At 46.7% G+C, this 17,304-nt stretch overlaps 1 pseudogene; it reads right to left on the bottom strand.

The window, feature by feature from the left end:
* LOC124689386 overlaps window positions 1-16,865 on the bottom strand; it is a 110,269-nt pseudogene extending 93,404 nt beyond the window's left edge.
* Window positions 16,866-17,304: the final 439 nt, after the last annotated feature.

The following is a 17,304-nucleotide window of genomic DNA, read 5'->3' as shown; positions in this document are numbered from 1 at the left end:
AACATGTGACCATGAGCATCATTTATTTCCTAGCATCTGCATAGAAGCATTACATAAACCCTTTTATTCATCATTGTATGGAAGCATTACATCAACCCTTACATTACATAATTAGTCAGACAAACTAGGACACACTAAAACTAGATGGCTGAAACTACAACAAACTAGGATACCAAATCTTTGATCTTTTTCATGCCCTTCCTCAGCCAGCACAAGATAACTCCAGCTTTAACCTTTTTCTTCAAGATTTGGTTCTACATAGTAGGGTTGTGTTACATAGGACAATTCCATCAGTTTCTTTTTTTGAATTGTGATGTCAATGCACAAGAGGGAGAATATTCTCCAAAATGGGTCAGAGACAAGCCATTGGGAATATTCCCCAAAATGGGTCAGGAGAGACTGTCCATTTTTGGTTCAGGAATATTCTTCAAAATCTGTCATATTTGGTCAGGATCAGAGACTACTGATGGTTCTTGCTAGACAGAGGCATTTTTGGTTCAGAAATATTCTACAAATTCTGTCATATTGATAGGCAGGGGAATATTCTTGCTAGGGCAGAGGTGGCCAGAGGTGAACTAAAACCAGGGAGCATGAGCATGATCATTTCATAAAATTCAAATAGTAGCATTTCATGTACTAGTAGCATTATTATCGTGAAACCCCAAGCAGTAATTCAAAATCAACAAATCCTAGGCAGTAGCATTTCATTTTATTAACCCAAACATTATTCTTGATAGCATTTATTTAGATGCAGTGGTTTATTACTCCAAGTCAGGAAGCAATTCAACAATAGCAAGTAAAAATCAACCAAAACAAGCCGAGACAGAGAAACAACAACAACATTAGCTTGTTCATTTTTATTTTTATTCCCAAATAGTAGGTTGTAGCTAGTTCATTCAAATAGTAGGCAGTAGCTTTTTATCTCTAAATTTCTACTGCATTCATTTGCTACTGCCAACAAATCCTAGCAGTAATTCAAAATCAACTAGGCAGTGGTTGGTTCACTGCATTCCAATGATGATATGCATTCAAATAGTATGCAGTGGCTTTTTTATCTCTGAACATTTATTTAGATATATCTTATCTTGCTAGGTGTTCTTCTTTTACAACATTCATCTAGTCACTACCAGGCATGATTTATGCATCCATTATATGCTTCATATAAATGAAGTTTCATCATACAAATACTTGCATTATGATTGTCAACGAGAGAAATGAAAAAAGAGGTAAGCCTACAACTCTGCTATTGATTTAGACTATAGCAGCACTGCATAAATTGGCCACTTTATTCTTGAAAGCATCATCCACGACATAAATTAGCCACTGCATATTACAACAACCACTGCAAACAACCACTGCGCAAACCACTAGATTTGTTTATTATGAATTTTATACCTATTATGTGTGTTTTGACAAGTATAACTACATTTGTTTATTATGAATTTTGTCATCTTCCTTGCTTATTCACTAGTTCATGATAACCAGGGCACCTCTAGACAGATTCCCATGATGAGTACAAATTTGGGGACCATTGGTAATTCAGTATGTAGAAAAACAACAAGAACAGGGTGGTGAATCTTGGTGATGAACTCAGTGGGGAGGTGAGAGGGGCAGGGGACAGGGGAGTGGGGAGGACAGGGGAGAGGGGCTCTCACCGAACGGGTGGCGGTGGCGGGGATCGAGCGGTGGTGGTGGCGCTATCCTCCTCCTCCTCCTCGGCGACGGCGGCGGCTCGGGCGTCCTCCTCCTCCTCGGTGGCGGCGGCTCGGGCGTCCTCCTCCTCCTCGGTGGCGCCGGCGCCTCGGGCATCCTCCTCCTCAGCAGCGGGGGCGCTAGGCGGTGGCTCTAGGCGGTGGCGATGGCGCTAGGCAGTGGCGACGGTGGCAGTTAGCTAGGGTTCGTGCGCGAAGAAGAACTGGGAAGGGTGGGGAAGAAAGGGTGTTTGCGACTATTTCACCAAGTGTAAATATTCTGTGGCGCACCAAAGTTGGCATGCGCCATAGAATTCCTAATTTTGTGGCGCACCAAGTGGGACATGCGCCACAGAATTAAGGAATTCTATGGCGCACGCAGTACTAGATGCGCCACAGAATATGTACACTTGGTAAACAAACTGGGCTAATGCTGTGTTCTATCAGAAACACAACATTAGCCCAGTGGTTAAGCCCACTGGTAGGCTTGGGTAACCCAGGTTCGAACCCTGGCTGCCCCTACTTTTTTCCCTTTATAAAAAATGTTTTTCTTACATTTTCAAGAAAGAACACAACATTTCATAATTACTAGGGATTTTCAATTACAAATTACTTGTCTCACACACACATGTTCTTGTCTCTCTCACACACACATGCATGTACTTGTCACACACACACCAAAAAAAGATCGTCTTCGTCCCGGCTTCGAGCTCTAGCTAGCGTCTCTTCGCAATCTTCTTGCCCTTTCGGTTGTTGGTGGTTGAATACTTTATGCCGGCCACCTTGAGATTTCTTCGCGTGAACGGACAACCTTTAGAGGTTAGGGAGGTCTTCCTTCTTACTTTACTAGTAGTAGGCATGTCGAAGTGCCTATCGAATTCCTCCTCGATCTTCGGGTCACCGTTCTTGTCCAAGTCTTCCTCGTTGGCGTCTCCTTGCATTCCTATGATGCTCCTCTTGCCCCTCCTCACGACAACACGGCTAGGTCTCGACGGATCGGTGATGAAGAAGCATTGGTCAACTTGGCTACCGAGTACCCATGGCTCATTTTTCGCGGATGCGTTCTTCGATTTTGCATCGGGTATAACCATGGTTGTGAAATATCGGCCTTCTTTTTCGACCTTCTTGGCCCATCTCACACGAAACATTGGCACCATCTCTCCACAGTAATTGAGCCCCCATATCTCCTCGATCCTTCCAAAAAATCTTTCCTTAACATTAGTCTCGTCATCGGCCTATGACAACATAGTTACTCCTGAGTTTTGATTTTCACTATTTCTGTCCTTTTCCTCGGTGTAGAATCTGTAACCGTTGATGTCGTACCCCTGATAGGTCGTTACGTTATGCCCGGGGCCTGTGATAAGGTGTATATGAGTTTTTCATCTTCGGTAGAAGGCCTTTTTCTCTGTGCTTCAACCAGTTGAGTTTGCTTGAACCAACGCGTGAAGCTGGAGTTGTGCTCTTTGGTTACGTCATCCCATCTTCCTCGGCGGGCCCATATCGATGTAATTCTGCTCGACCATGCTTTTGTGCTCTTGCACGAAAGGTTCGATCAGTTTTAAGTGTTGTAGCGCCACCCGGTGAGCCCTGTCAAAGTCGTCGCGTCGATTGTCAATGCCGACATGGACTGAGCGGTAGCCCTCACGGTGACCGACTCCAGCGAGCCTGCCGAGGTGCGTCCTGGGGGGTAGACCAACATGATCCTCGTCGTCCTCGGTGCTTAGATAATTCTGGCAGAAGGAGATGCACTCGTAGGTTAGAAACCCCTTGGACATGCTTGCGTCTGGACGGGCCCTATTGCGAACGTATCCTTTCATGACACCGTTCTGCCTTTCGAAAGGCATCATGTTGTGGAGGAACGTCGGGCCGAGCTGCTTCATGTCTTCAACGACATGGAGAAGAGATGGACGCATATATCACAGAATGCGGGCGGGAAGTAAATCTCGAGCTCACATAGTATCACCATGATCTCATCCTGTAGCATCTTGAGCTGCCTCACGCCGATCGACTTCCTGGTGATAACGTCAAAAAAGTTGCAAAGGTCAAACAGCGTATCAGGGACGTGCTCGTCCATTATGCCTCGGATCGCAACGGGAAGTATCTGCGTCATGAGCACGTGGCAATCGTGAGACTTCATCCCGGTGAACCTCTTCTTCGCTACGTCCAGATATCTGCTTATATTCCCCGAGTAACCGTGAGGAACTTTCACTCCTAGGAGGCACCTGAAAAACTGCTCGAGCTCCTCCGGACTCCTTGTGAAGCAGGCAGCGGGACGCAGCACCGCATTCTTCTTAGCCCTTTTGCGGAGACGTTGAGTCCCTTCCGTCTGATCATCATCATCATCATCATCATCAGTATCGAGGGCTTGAAGATCTTTCCTGATGCCAAAATGTTTCAGATCGTATCTTGCTTTCGGTCCATCCTTGGACTTTTCTGAGTTGCAAAGAGTGCCAAGCAGACTCTCGGTAACGTTCTTCGTAATGTGCATGACATCGAGGCTGTGGGGCGTGTGGAGGACCTTCCGGTACTCCAAGTCGTGGAAAACAGACCTCGCTTTCCATACACCGAGCAGCGGCTCTGGCTTCGGTCGCTTCTTTCCCGGCGCTGGGCACTCCTTCCAATTTTTCTGAAGATCATCGATTTCTGCGCCGCTCCTCGGGCGTGGGGGTCCATCGGGCTCATCTTTACGACTGAACAGATCATCGCGTTTTCTCCACGGGTGATCCAAGCGAAGCCACCTTCGAGCACCTGGGTACACGGTTTTCGAGGACCCGTGATCCCTTGGTAGCTGTAGATGCGGGGTCTCGTCCATGCACTTCACACAGCCGTTGAATCCGTGGCCAGCCTGGGCAGATACATATGCATAACCAGGATAGTCCATGACCGTCGTGATCAACGCGGCTCTCATATCGAAATAAGTTCTAGTGTAGGCGTCCCACGTACGGGGTGGCGTCTTCCACAACGTGTCTAACTCCTCTTTCAGCAGCCGGAGATACAAATGCATGTCGACACCTGGTTGTTTCGGCCCCTGAATGAGAATACTCGAGTGTATGTATCTTTGCTTGGTGCACAGCCACGGGGGTAGGTTGTAAGGCCATACAAACACAGGCCAGGTGCTATGCGTGCTACTCTGGTTTCCGAACGGATTGAGTCCATCGGTGCTCATACCCAGCCTGATGTTCCTTGCGTCGCCCCCGAACCTAGGGAAGGCGATCTCCAATGCTTGCCATTGTCCAGCGTCTGAAGGGTGTGTCAGCATATAGCCCATCTCCGGATCTTCTTCGGGCTTCTGCCTTTCCGCGTGCCATTGCATGAGCTTTGCTTCCTTAGGGTCCACGAAATACCGCTGCAGACGGGGAGTGATAGGAAAGTACTATACCACTTTTCGAGGTACCTTCTTGTTCCCAACCTTGTACCGTCCGTGGCCGCCTCCTTGTACTCGCACCTATAAATCACACAATCATTAATGCAGGCGTGGTATTTTTCGTGCGGTAGGTCAAGGGGGCACACGACTTTCTTGATCTCCTCGATACTACTTGGCAATGTGTTCCCCTCCGGGAGACGATCGTGCCAGAATTTCAAGTTCTTGCTAAACCTGAATCGGTCCACTTGTTCTGCGTCTTCATCTGCAGGTAATCAAGTGTTACATGCAAACGCGTATCCTGCGGACGGCACCCAGGAAAGATCGGAGTCATCCCGTCTTTCTCCATTTGCGACAGCTTGACTCTCTCTCTAGCTGCAACTCTATCGTTGCTCGTCTCCTGGAGGAGAAGATCTTGAACATGAGAGTCCCGCAAGGCCGAAATTAGCGGGGTCGCGTCGGAATCTTCTTCTTCATCATGATGATCTTCTCCGCCGGCATCTTCTTCTTCATGATGATCTTCTCCGCCAACTTCTTCTTCATGACGATAGTCCCCGTCGGCATGATGATAGTCTTCTTGATGATGATAATCATCTCGCTCGACATGGTCTTCATGCGCACCATTTGATGGGGCCGGCCGCGCCTGGTTGTCTTGCATGAAACCGCGCCTCGGCGAGGTGCTCCTCCGGTTGTCCGGAATCAGGGTTGATCCAGCGCTCGAGTTTGCATGATCGACACGGACATCTTAGCTGGCGCCTATTGTTCCGAATCATGTCCTCCTTCGCGTCTATGTTGTATCTAGAGATTCGAGCGGAACTCATCGAGAGGACCATGCTTGCCTGCAAATGGTATACATAGAACAGGAAATTAGAACCGCAACAAATGCACACACATGCATGGGCCGTACCTCTCCTCAAGGTATTACATGGAGCGGAAAAATTCGGCATGACCTCTCCTCAATGTAGGACATATGGGTAGTGCAAAATTTGCCGAAACGGAAATGAATCAACATTTCGGCAAACATCCATGCACCACACCGGCACACACACAAGCGCTTCACCTGCAACAAGCATCCATACACACGACGGCCACACAAGATCTACAAGCATATGCATGTCTCCTCCAAGCATACGTATGTCTCCTCCAACTACTCACCTTGTAGATTCGATACCGAGACGATACCACGATCGATGAGTTCGAGAGGAGGAGAGACTATGGAGAGCCTTCTCCTCAACTCCAATTATGTATCAACCAAAGTAAGTGCAATAAATACTCAAGCAAGTGAAAAGTATAGCCAAAATGGTATGAGAGAGAAGGGGGGACGAGCTAGATGGAGGAAGAAGAATGGCTTGGGTAGTGTGGTAGGTGGGAGGTTGGCTCTACTTTTGTATATCAGGTTCGCTAATTCTGTGGCGCACCGAGAACAGTGCGCCACAGAATACATTATTTTTGTGGCGCACTAGGCACAGTGCGCCACAGAACAACTTATTTTTGTGGTGCACTGCGGAGCTGCGCCACAGAATAACTTATTTCTGTGGCGCACCCAGAGCAGTGCGCCATAGGAATAGTGAAACCAATGATTGGGGGTGGCAGGGTGTGGGCCCCACCATGTTTTTGTGGCGCATTGGTACCCGGTGCGCCACAAAATTAAGCTATTTCTGTGGCGCACCAAGCATGGTGCGCCACAAAACAATATTTTGTGGCGCATTTTTAAAGGTGCGCCACAGAACTAAGCTCCGCCTATAAGCGTTTTCCTACTAGTGAGTATATCTAACTTTCCAGGGTTAGAATCGAGGACGCGTGTTGCGGTGCAGAAGTGGAAGACGTGCAATTGTTGACGCGTAGGACGCGGGTCGTGGTGCAGAACTTGAAGACGTGCAATCATGGACGCGTGTCGCGGTGCAGAAGTCGAAGACGTGCAGACGTGCAATAGTGGACACGTAGGACGGGGGTCTCATTTAGGACCCCTCGCATTTATAGATGCCTCTCTCTATTTGCCTCCTCGCACTATCACTGTCACTCTCACTCCCTCACGCAACGCCGTCTCTCACGTCCCATCATCTTCTCCAAAGCAAAAAAAACCCTCTCCCTCTCCTCCGTCGGTGATGGACAAGGAGAATGTGAATCCCATCCTCCTCGACACCATCGACTGCGAGTTCGTAGGCTCCAAGCGCGGCGCCTTCGTCCTCGGCGTCGTCCACTCTACGGCCGTCGCCGTCGCTGCTGCCGGTGCATTGGCGGCTCCCGCCGGTGGCGGTCAGATCCCGCCGGAATGGGACCCCTATGATAAGGTGCCGTACATCTGACCATCGAACCCCTACAACACCTGCATGGACGACCCTTCAAACGAGGTAACTACGGTTTGCTCCCTTGTTGTTCCCCTTTCCTTTTTCAACCCTATTTTTGTTGGTTCCCTAGTAACTATTAGTGCCGATCTGTAGGTAGGATGAGTATTGGGTTAATATTTGCGCCGATTTTATTCCATTTTGATTTGATCCATTCTTGATTTCGTTTAAGATTTCGGGTTCGGCCGTTTGATTAATTTATGCAAGTAATCATGGGATCTCAATCAGTTAATTTATGCACGAATCAAAAGATATCAATCGTTTAATTTTGCAAATAATCTGGAATTTGTTCAAACTCAGATATGGAATTTGTTCTTTGCCTATGATGAATCGTTGGGCACAAATTTGTACAGGGCGGGTTCAGCGAACCATTGCTGTGTACAAATCTGTTGTGCATGAGCTTTGGTTCGCTAACTCCGTCTCTGTAGATATATAATCGTGTTCACTCTAACTGAGTCTGCCTCTATTTTTCCTAACTTTGTTATCATGCACGTTACATCATCGTTGCAACTCATTCACTGATAGTTTCTGTTTGATATGGATCAGGTGTCTGGCAGCGACGTCGGCAGCGACGAGGAGGATGAGCACACCAAGGCTCGACAGGTGCTGCGGAGGCTGCAGGTCGGCTAGTTCACCTCCTACTTCGCCAAAGGTGTCTACAAGTGCCCCTTCTGCACTAGGAGACTCGGCGGCACCGACTTCAACTGCCTCCTCACGCATGCCGAGGACATCGGAAGGACCTTCCCCAATGTCGGCGCGACAGTGAACGTCTACGCCTTCCGCGCCAAGCACAAGGCGCTCGGCATTCACCTCCACAACTTCCAGCAGGTGGAGATCACCGCCGGGCGCATGCCTCCGATCAAGCCCAAGGTGCCCAAGATCAAGGGACACGGGAGCAAGAACTAGAGGAAGAGCCAGATGGGAATGGAGTAGGCGGAGTCCAGGACGTGTGCTGCTGCTGCAAAGCAGCTTTTTATTTTGTTATTATGTTGTTACTATGTTGGTGTTGTGAAGAACCTTGTTATTGGCCTGCCTTTGTTAAGAACCTATTATTTTGTTGGTTATTGTATGCATCTTATTATCTATCCCTATTCTACTATACTTTATTGGCCCTATTTTGTTTTCATGATTTATTATGACGGTGTGAATTTATCATACATTAGCATCGAGATTTGCTTCTAGATTTAACTAGATACTCCCTCCATTTAGAAATATAATATTGTTTATATGTTTTTAGAGTGGACTGCTTTCAAACTAAAAAGAGTGAACCTACACACTAAAACTAGACTAGATACAAACTAAAGTAGATGAATCAAAGAAAAAAACAAAATGTCTTATATACATGCACGGAGGGAGTACATATGAACCAAGATAGGTGAGGTCATTAATATGGACCAGAGGAAGTACTAGATTTGCTTCCATATTGGGCAAAAAACGAGGGCCAAAAGGCACAAATAATTGAAGAAAGACAGAAATGAAAGCTTCTCTAGATTTGATACTAATTTGGTGAAAAAAGATAGAGAGAGAAAGAGGGGGAAAGGTGCTCTTAAAAATGTCAATTTGGGCTGAGAGAGACAGAACCCAGCTCCTGCTCACATACAACCAAACGCGGTCTCGTCCTGTCCCATGCGGTCCCTTTCTACCATCCCCACACGACGTGGACCCACATGACGCGGCCCCACACGTCAGCACGGAACGGTCAACTAAATGGGAATCCTCCCGTCCGAGCTCCTTCTGCGGGTTTCAGACAAGGACTTGGGGAAAACTGAGAAAAAACTAAGGAGCTGGGGAAAACTGAGTACAACTAAAGACCCGAGGGCACGAAAATAGAAATCCCTAACTTCTAAGGTTGTAGATGTGCTATTGCTACTAGGGAGAAAACTACAATGCTTTGTCTAAGGATAATTCTATTGTTTACTTTACACATATTTCTTAATGCGATAATCTATTGCTCGCAACTTAATACTGAAAGGGGTGTGGATGCTAACTGGAAGGTGGATTATTAGTCATAGACGCAGTTGGATTACGGTCTATGTATTATGATTTAATGCCCAAACGAATCTCATTGTAATCATCTTATCATGTATGGTCCTTATTCTGTCAATTGCCCAGCTGTAATTTGTTTACCCAACATGCTATTTATCTTTATGGAGAGACACCTCTAGTGAACTATGGACCCTGGTCCTTTCCTTTACACTGATAAAATCATCATGTTCTGTTTACTTACTGCAAGCACTATTCTCTTTAATTCCACTGCAAACAAACATCTCTTTCCACACTATTCGATTGATCATTTGTTTTCAGCAAAACCAGTGAGATTGAAAACCTCACTGTGATTTGGGGTGAAGTATTGTGATTGTGTTGTGTGCAGGTTCCACGTTGTTGCTGCCCACCGGTAGTGCGCCCTGCCACTAGTCAGCTAGCAACCTTTAGAAGTCACTCCTTTCTCCTATTGGTCGATTAAACCTTGGTTTCTTACTGAGTGAAAACTTGCCGATGTGCTCATTATACCTTCCTCTTGGGGTATCCCAGCTGCTTGTATCGAGCACCGTCACATGACCTGCTTCCGCGTGGACCATGTCCATCGCGTCAACTGCTTCAACATCGACTCAAGATAAAGCTAATTGTTCCTCTACTAAGAGCTAATTATTATTTACTTTTGACGCACCCGAAAGTCGGGGGTTGCTCCATGCAAAGTCGCCCTACATATCATCGACTCCGAGTGTCTGACACCTCACATGCGAAAGGCTTAGTAGCTGATTGCCCCCGTCAAATCCTTGAAAACTCCAATCCAGTTGCAGCCCAACTAACAGGTTGGTAAGGCATAGAGACACCGGGTGTTAGGCTAACAAAAAGGTTTAGCATAGGTGGCCATGCGATTGGTCTTATCACCGCCAACGACATTATAAGCTGTAAAGGCAATATTTTTTAAGTAATAAATAGTTCATATCTCTTCACAATATCTGCAATTCTAAAACTCAAGAACAATATTTCCTCGAGTGTCTCAAAAACTCGAGATGAATATTTCCTCGGTTGATTCAAAAACTCGGGTCAAGTACTTACCGGAGCACTTCAAAAACTTGGGTTTAGTATTTCCTTCGGGTGATTCAAAATCTTGGATTGAGTGCTTCCTCGAGTGGTACAAGTTGAGTACACGCGCAGCTGGAAGCACCCGCCCATAGACCTAGGAGCTACTCCCATCTGAAATGATGGTCGCGCACCCGATAGAAAATATTGATGAGCCACATAATTTCGGCCATTGCTTCATCCAAATAAAGCATCCGACAAAAAAAATCATAGATCACGTCTGCCACGATAACATATTTAGATGCCATGTTTTTCAGCATGAAGGTAAGATCCCAGAATCCGTCCTGTGTGGCTTGGTACTCGCACAAGAATGCGCTCTGCTAGAAATTATCCATATCCAGACGGACGAGTTGGGTACCCTTAACATTTAGCTGGATTTAGAACTCGATAAGACCTCCGCGGACAGAGATGAATTACGCCAGTAATCTGAATTCATGTCAGTGGACTAGAGTTTGAAGTAGGTTCACATGTTTTTGCTCACGAGCAATTAATTGGTTCCTAATCCGTCGGATGCACCAGACAGTTAAAATGTCATTTTAACTCGAATGCCATTTTGGGTTCATGCTAAAAAGGAAGAAGTCAAGATTTGACACTCAACCCGAGTCTACGGCTCGAGACGAATATTTCTTCGTGTGCTTAAAAACCCGAGACGAATACTTTCTCGAGTGCTTTAAAAAGCTTGAGTCGAATACTTCTTCGAGTAGTTGAACTTGAGTCTACGTGTGGTTGATGCACGCAAAATGCATGTAGGAACTTTGTAGTTTGTTGACATATATTTCCACATATTTGCAACATATACGATGTTAAGAGCACAAGCCTTGAGTCCAGAAGGTCATGCACCCACATACCACTCTTCATGGTTGTCAAGGAGATGGATGAGAGCAAATCGCCTGCATGGAAACCCATAAATAGATGTACACATCACATTTCTCTATCACATTTTCCGGATACGCTAGCTCTGCAATAAATACAAACTAGTCACTGATTTTTACCTGTGGTCCATAATTACTCATTGTTTACATTTACAAAAGCAACATATATATAATGACATAACTAAATATATAAAATAATATAGTTAAGGATCTATTTTATTTTACCTGAAGCAAGATAACCTTTCGTACCAGCAACCTTGTGAGATTCTGGCCATACCAAAGTCAGAGATGCAAGCTCTGAATTCAAAATCAAGCAAAATGTTGTATCTTGTTATATCTCTGTGGAGTATTGGAGATGCACAATCATGATGCATATATGCCAAAGCATGAACCACATTGAGCGCAATATTTAACCGCCTTTTACAATCCAGTTGCCATTTTGTGTGCCCTTAGTGTTTGTGCCAAGTTTCCATTCTTCATGTACTCATAGATAAGAAATCTGCCTTGGCTAGAAGAACAATACCCAAATAGTTTCACAATGTTTTGATGCCGAATCTGCAACAATGCCTTGACTTCACGACTAGACATTTAGTCTTTCACAAAATATTCATCTTCTATTAAGTGTATCTTCTTCACTGCAAATATTTCAAAAGTTGGAAGTCTTGCTTTATACACTGATCCATATCCTCCAGTATCTATGCAATGCTTATCGCTAAACTTCTCTGTTGCTTCAACGATTTGCTTGAACAAGTCAACCCCATCAAAACTTCCAAATAGAGAACACATTAGCTTGTGTTATTTTGTGGGTGTTAATTGCCTTGGACTTCGATCTTTTATGTTGGAATTAGAACACCAACATAGCCGCAACAAGAACAAGAGATACTAAAATAGAAACCATCTCTAGTACAACTATTTTTTATGCCTTCTGTTGTCCTCCACTCTGAGTTTCACTACCACAAGGAGGCCGGCAATCCTTTCATTACATCAGATAGTGCCTTATTGTAGATGAAGCACTCGAGTGGAGCTCTCTGGAGAAGACCATACTCTGTGGGACTATTCCTTTCAATTCATTGTAAGATACATCAATGTGTATGTTAAGCTTTGCATGCTTGGAAATGATGATGGAATGGTGCCACTCAATTCATTGTGTGCAAGGTTTAAATTAGCTAGCATGATCAGGGCACTAAGTTGGCCTGGTATCGCTCCAAAAAATTGATTATTGCTTAAGTCCAGTAAATTTAACAACACCCCTAGCTCAGCAGGTATGTTTCCTTTGAAGTTATTGTGACTAAAATTCATGTAGCGAAGCTTCAAACAATGCTCGGGTGAACCTTGGATCGAACCACTTAGGTCAGAAAAATCTAGCAACTCCATATTGGACAATGCTCCAATTTCTCGTGGAATGCTTCCATGGAACAAATTGTCTGCTATGCTCAACTGAAACATTTTTTTTTAGATTGCCCACCGCACTGGGAAGCTCGCCTTCAAGCTTGTTTGATGAAAGATTAAGTATCTCTAGATGAGACAGTTTTCCCATACTTGTTGGTATTTTTCCTCTGAGGTTGTTGTTTGAGAAGCGTAGCCGGGTAAGATTACGACATTCTCCCCACAGCGATAATACAATCGGCCAAATAGTATGTACGTGCTCATATCCATATACACAAGATTTGGATGAACTCCCAACTCAGAGATATATCCTTCTATTTGATTCCTTTAATAGGTTAGTCCCAAAAATAAAAAATAAAAAAGGTAAATAACGAAAGTAATAGTTATTTTAATGACATATCATTCCACGAGTGATTTACTTTGGCCAAAGTGTGGTGCTCATATGATGCTGCTGGTAGCCCCTTGATCATCACACGAACAATGGTGGCTTGTAGATAATTTTTTTGGGCCTCCAAGCATGAAGTTCTGTAAAATAATAGCATTTTTTTCATTTAAATGAGTGGCCTAAATCACAGAGCAATAGGAAGAGGTTATTAGGGTTGAACAAAATCATCAGGTGAAAGGCGGCGGTGAGAGGACGGTCATGGGCCTGGTGGGTGTGCATAGGCCTTTCGCGCTGCCCACACTCCTAGGGCCTGCCCAATGTACTCTTTGATGTATTTGTTTTTCTATTTCACGAAAGCACCTGGAATAGACATAAAAGGAGGTGGATAAACGCCTTCGAACATTTATTAATAGGTTAGTCCCGAAAACTAAAACAAATAACAAGCAAAAAAGGATATACAAAATTAAAATTCAAAAGTTATAGTTATTTTTACAATGTATCACCCCACGAGTGATTTACTTTAGCCAAAGTGTGGTGCTAATATGATGCTGCTGGCAAACCCTTGACTGTCACACAACAATTGTGTCTTGTAGATAATTTTTTGGGGCCTCCAAGCATGATGGTCTGTAAAATAATAACATTTTTATTTAAGTGAGTAGCCTAATATGTTAAATCCAGAGATAAGCGGTGAATGGCCTCTTTCCATCTAGAAAAGCTAAGCATACGAGAGATATCAGTAGATAATATGAGATAATCATAGTAAAAGCATTTTTATAGTTTCAAAATATTGAAATGAGAAAATTAAATATGTCTAAAGTAAGTTTTGGGTGTTCTCTATATCATTACGTGGGTGTTCATAATTCACCAGTATGATTAAATTCTGTGTTGGGTTTGTCCACTATCTTTTGTCTTTTATATGATTTATCTTTATTTTTTATTTTACTTGTCATTTACTGTTTTAGTTTTATTTGAGTTACAACTTTGTTCTTATTGGTTTGTTATATTCTTCCAAATTTTTATAGAATATTCATTTATAGTTTAGCTTTATTGTTGTTCTAATAGTAAATATTTATAATCCATCTAAAATAAAAGAAAATAATAGTAGTCAAATCATCCGGGTTTCCTCAGTTTGGTGAAAATATTCATCTTAATACATGTTATGAAAATTTTATATGTAGATATGAACATTTCCATGGATATTGATTCAGAAGCCGGTACAAACTGATGGGTCCTTGGGGTGTAGGAGAAATAAACTAATCCAGTATTTAATATGTGATTATTACAAAGTAGTGATGCCCCTCAGTAGAAATTTTATGTGATTATTAATTCCACACTAATGTAACTGTTGTGGGTATACTTCATAGGTGTACCATCGACAGTGCCTAGATCCGGCAAGCCCGGGTGGCCCACAGACGGTGATGAGGCATGTGGCCCATCGGGCGGCCCGATTCTTCGTTGATCATGAAGGGAGAAGTCCAGCCCGGGGTCGGCAGGCCGGATCCGTACCGACATAGAAGTAACCCGGATCCATGGAGGCCCATGAGGAACCCGGATCCAGATACGACGTATATGGAAGGCGGATCCGTGACGTGCACGGCAAGATATTGTACCGTAGTTAGGCTATCAGTAATCCGGCTAGGACTCTCCATGTAAACCCTAGATCCGTGCGCCTTTATAAGCCGGATCCCGGGAGCCCTAGAGGCACAACCACAACTCATTGTAACAACGCGAAAGCGCCCAGATAATTCCGGACAAGCAGCGGTAGGCCCTGTCATCGTGCGGGTGTTCCGAAGCTGGGTAACTCGCGTACCACCGTCCCGTGTGCACTCCGCCCTATGGCCCCTACTTCTTCTCCCCCTCGTGAGGATCCCTCCTCCGAGGTACCGTCGATTAGGCAACGACGGTTGGCGCCCACCGGGGGGCCTGCGGCGTACGGAGGCCGGAACCGGGAGGGTTCCGCCATGGGAAGCTACGACGACACCATCGGCTGTGGGGCGTGTCCTTTACGCCGGAAATCTGCCGATCGTCCCTCCGGATGAGTGTTGGATTCCGGCTAAAACCGACCCCGTCAAGCTCTCCATCGTCCCGGTTGGCGGCATACACATCTTCATCGGGGAAACCGTCGATTCCGATGGAAACCCACCGGTAAGTAGCGCTGACGCGACCGCCGCCGAGCGAGGACGCGATCGCGAAAATCCGATACGAGACGACTGGAACTTCCTAGCGAGGATTCCGCCTTAGATGCTGGAAAAATCAAAGCCCACCCAATCCGCCCACGAGCAGGAAACAAAGGTGGAAGACCAATGCGGATCCGCCCGGGTCTCCCGGGTGTTAGAGAAGCAAAGGTGTCACTTCGTACACTTCTTGGCCCATACCGCCGGAACCACCCCTCATGAAGTCGGAGCTGGTCCCGAGCGAGGAAGAGGCACCGGAAAACAACGCGGATCCGGATCGGGCTCGGCCTGTCGGAGAAAGCGAAGCTCCGGTCGAAGAGTCGATCTTGGGCAATCCGAGCCCAATTTCCGGAGACACTCCGTCCATGGAATCCGATGACTTCGTGCGCAAGTTGGAGGAGTATGGTCTCGGCGATCAGCACTGAAGTCAACTCCGCCCGGCCGAAGCGAGGTTCTCGCAACGGTAGCGGCGCGGGACAAAACGGATCCGGAGACCAAGTTAGCCAATCCGAGCCATCTCAACAAGGATCCCCAATGTCTCGGGTGCGACCCCAAAGGGATTCTCCTTCGGAGGAAATCCTGTCGGCGAGAAGAGGTGGCCGCGCGAGCGGTTCTTAACACACCTATAACTCCGGGCCACGCCGCGGATCCGGAGGCTCTAGAAACCGCCGAGAAAGGAGATGCTGGCCACAGCCAAGAGGCTCGCCGACGCCGAAGCTGCATTAAAAATAGGAAGGGCGAGATCATGCCGCACCGGGCTGGAAAACTTCGACGGACGGGACCGCGAGATTACTAACACACTCGAGCACGTCAAGAGCATGAGGGCTGAGTGGGAGGTAAAGATGACCTACGCGCGGGCGGAGGCTGATCGTATTGTCGGAGAAGCAATTCCGCCTCGCGGGATAGCCTTCAACACGCCCGTAGTTCACCAGCCGCCTGGAAACTCCAAAGGACAACATGCTGAAAGCGACGGAATTGCTGAAGAAGAAAGACGAAGAAGTTGATATCAACCATCTCCGCACACTTGTCGCTTCAGCAATGCAGCGAGCGAGCAAGGCGGATACTTCGCGCAGGTTGGAATCCAATCCGGATAACGTGTATCCACCGCGCGGAAGGACGCCCACGCCGATCGGCATCCCGATGATGAATCACACACTCGGATCCTCGGAGCGCGAGAAGAAGGGCCAGGGAACACCCAAATCCGATCCCCGTCCCATCACAGACGCCTCCGTCGGATCCAAGAAAGGGAAAGGATGCGATGTATTCCGGACGAGACAGATACCGCAACCCCTCTCCTCCGCCCAACGGTTACCCGCGACCCCCTCGCCGCCGTAGTCCAGCCGGAAACACCAGGCCCATAGGGCACGATGCAATTGTTATCCGCGACAACGTGCTGCCAAGAAACGAAACGGGGAGCGCTCGCCGGAACCTCGCCGGAACCGGAACAATGTTCGTGAGCCCGAGCCTAGGAGGAGTCGGAATGAAGACCGGGGCCCGAGAACCTCGCCGGAACCGCGATCCTGAACCTCGTAGGAGCCGCGACCCAGAGCCTCGTCGGAGCCATGACCCGGAGCCCCGCCGGCATGACCAGGGCAGCCAGCGCCAAGGCGAAGGCAGCCACAGGAGCCGGAGTCGGCACCGGGAAGGTCGCGGAGATTCGGATGGCGGAAGCAAGAAGTCAAACCGCCCACCTCGCGAGGTCTCCCTCACCACCACCTAGCGGTGGCGGCGGAGGTGGAGACGGAGGCAATGGCCGGAGATCTCGCTCTCGCTCAAAGTCTCCCCGGCACGGCTCACGCGACGCACGGGACCGCCTTAACGAGTACGGAACGACTACATTGGTCCGAAGTGCTTTGGCGAGAATGATTCGAGAGGAACCAAAGCCAAGGAGCTCCCTCAAGCTACCCGGAAATCTGAAGCATTATGATGGCATCGAAAGGCCGGATACCGGATTGAGGACTACTACAATGCGGTAACCTTCGCCGGAGGAACCCCTAACATCG

The sequence above is a fragment of the Lolium rigidum genome, chromosome 2 (assembly GCF_022539505.1).
Source record: "Lolium rigidum isolate FL_2022 chromosome 2, APGP_CSIRO_Lrig_0.1, whole genome shotgun sequence".
Lineage (NCBI taxonomy): Eukaryota > Viridiplantae > Streptophyta > Magnoliopsida > Poales > Poaceae > Lolium > Lolium rigidum.
The sequence above is the reverse complement of the archived record's forward strand: the minus strand, read 5'-3'. Positions and strand labels throughout refer to the sequence as shown.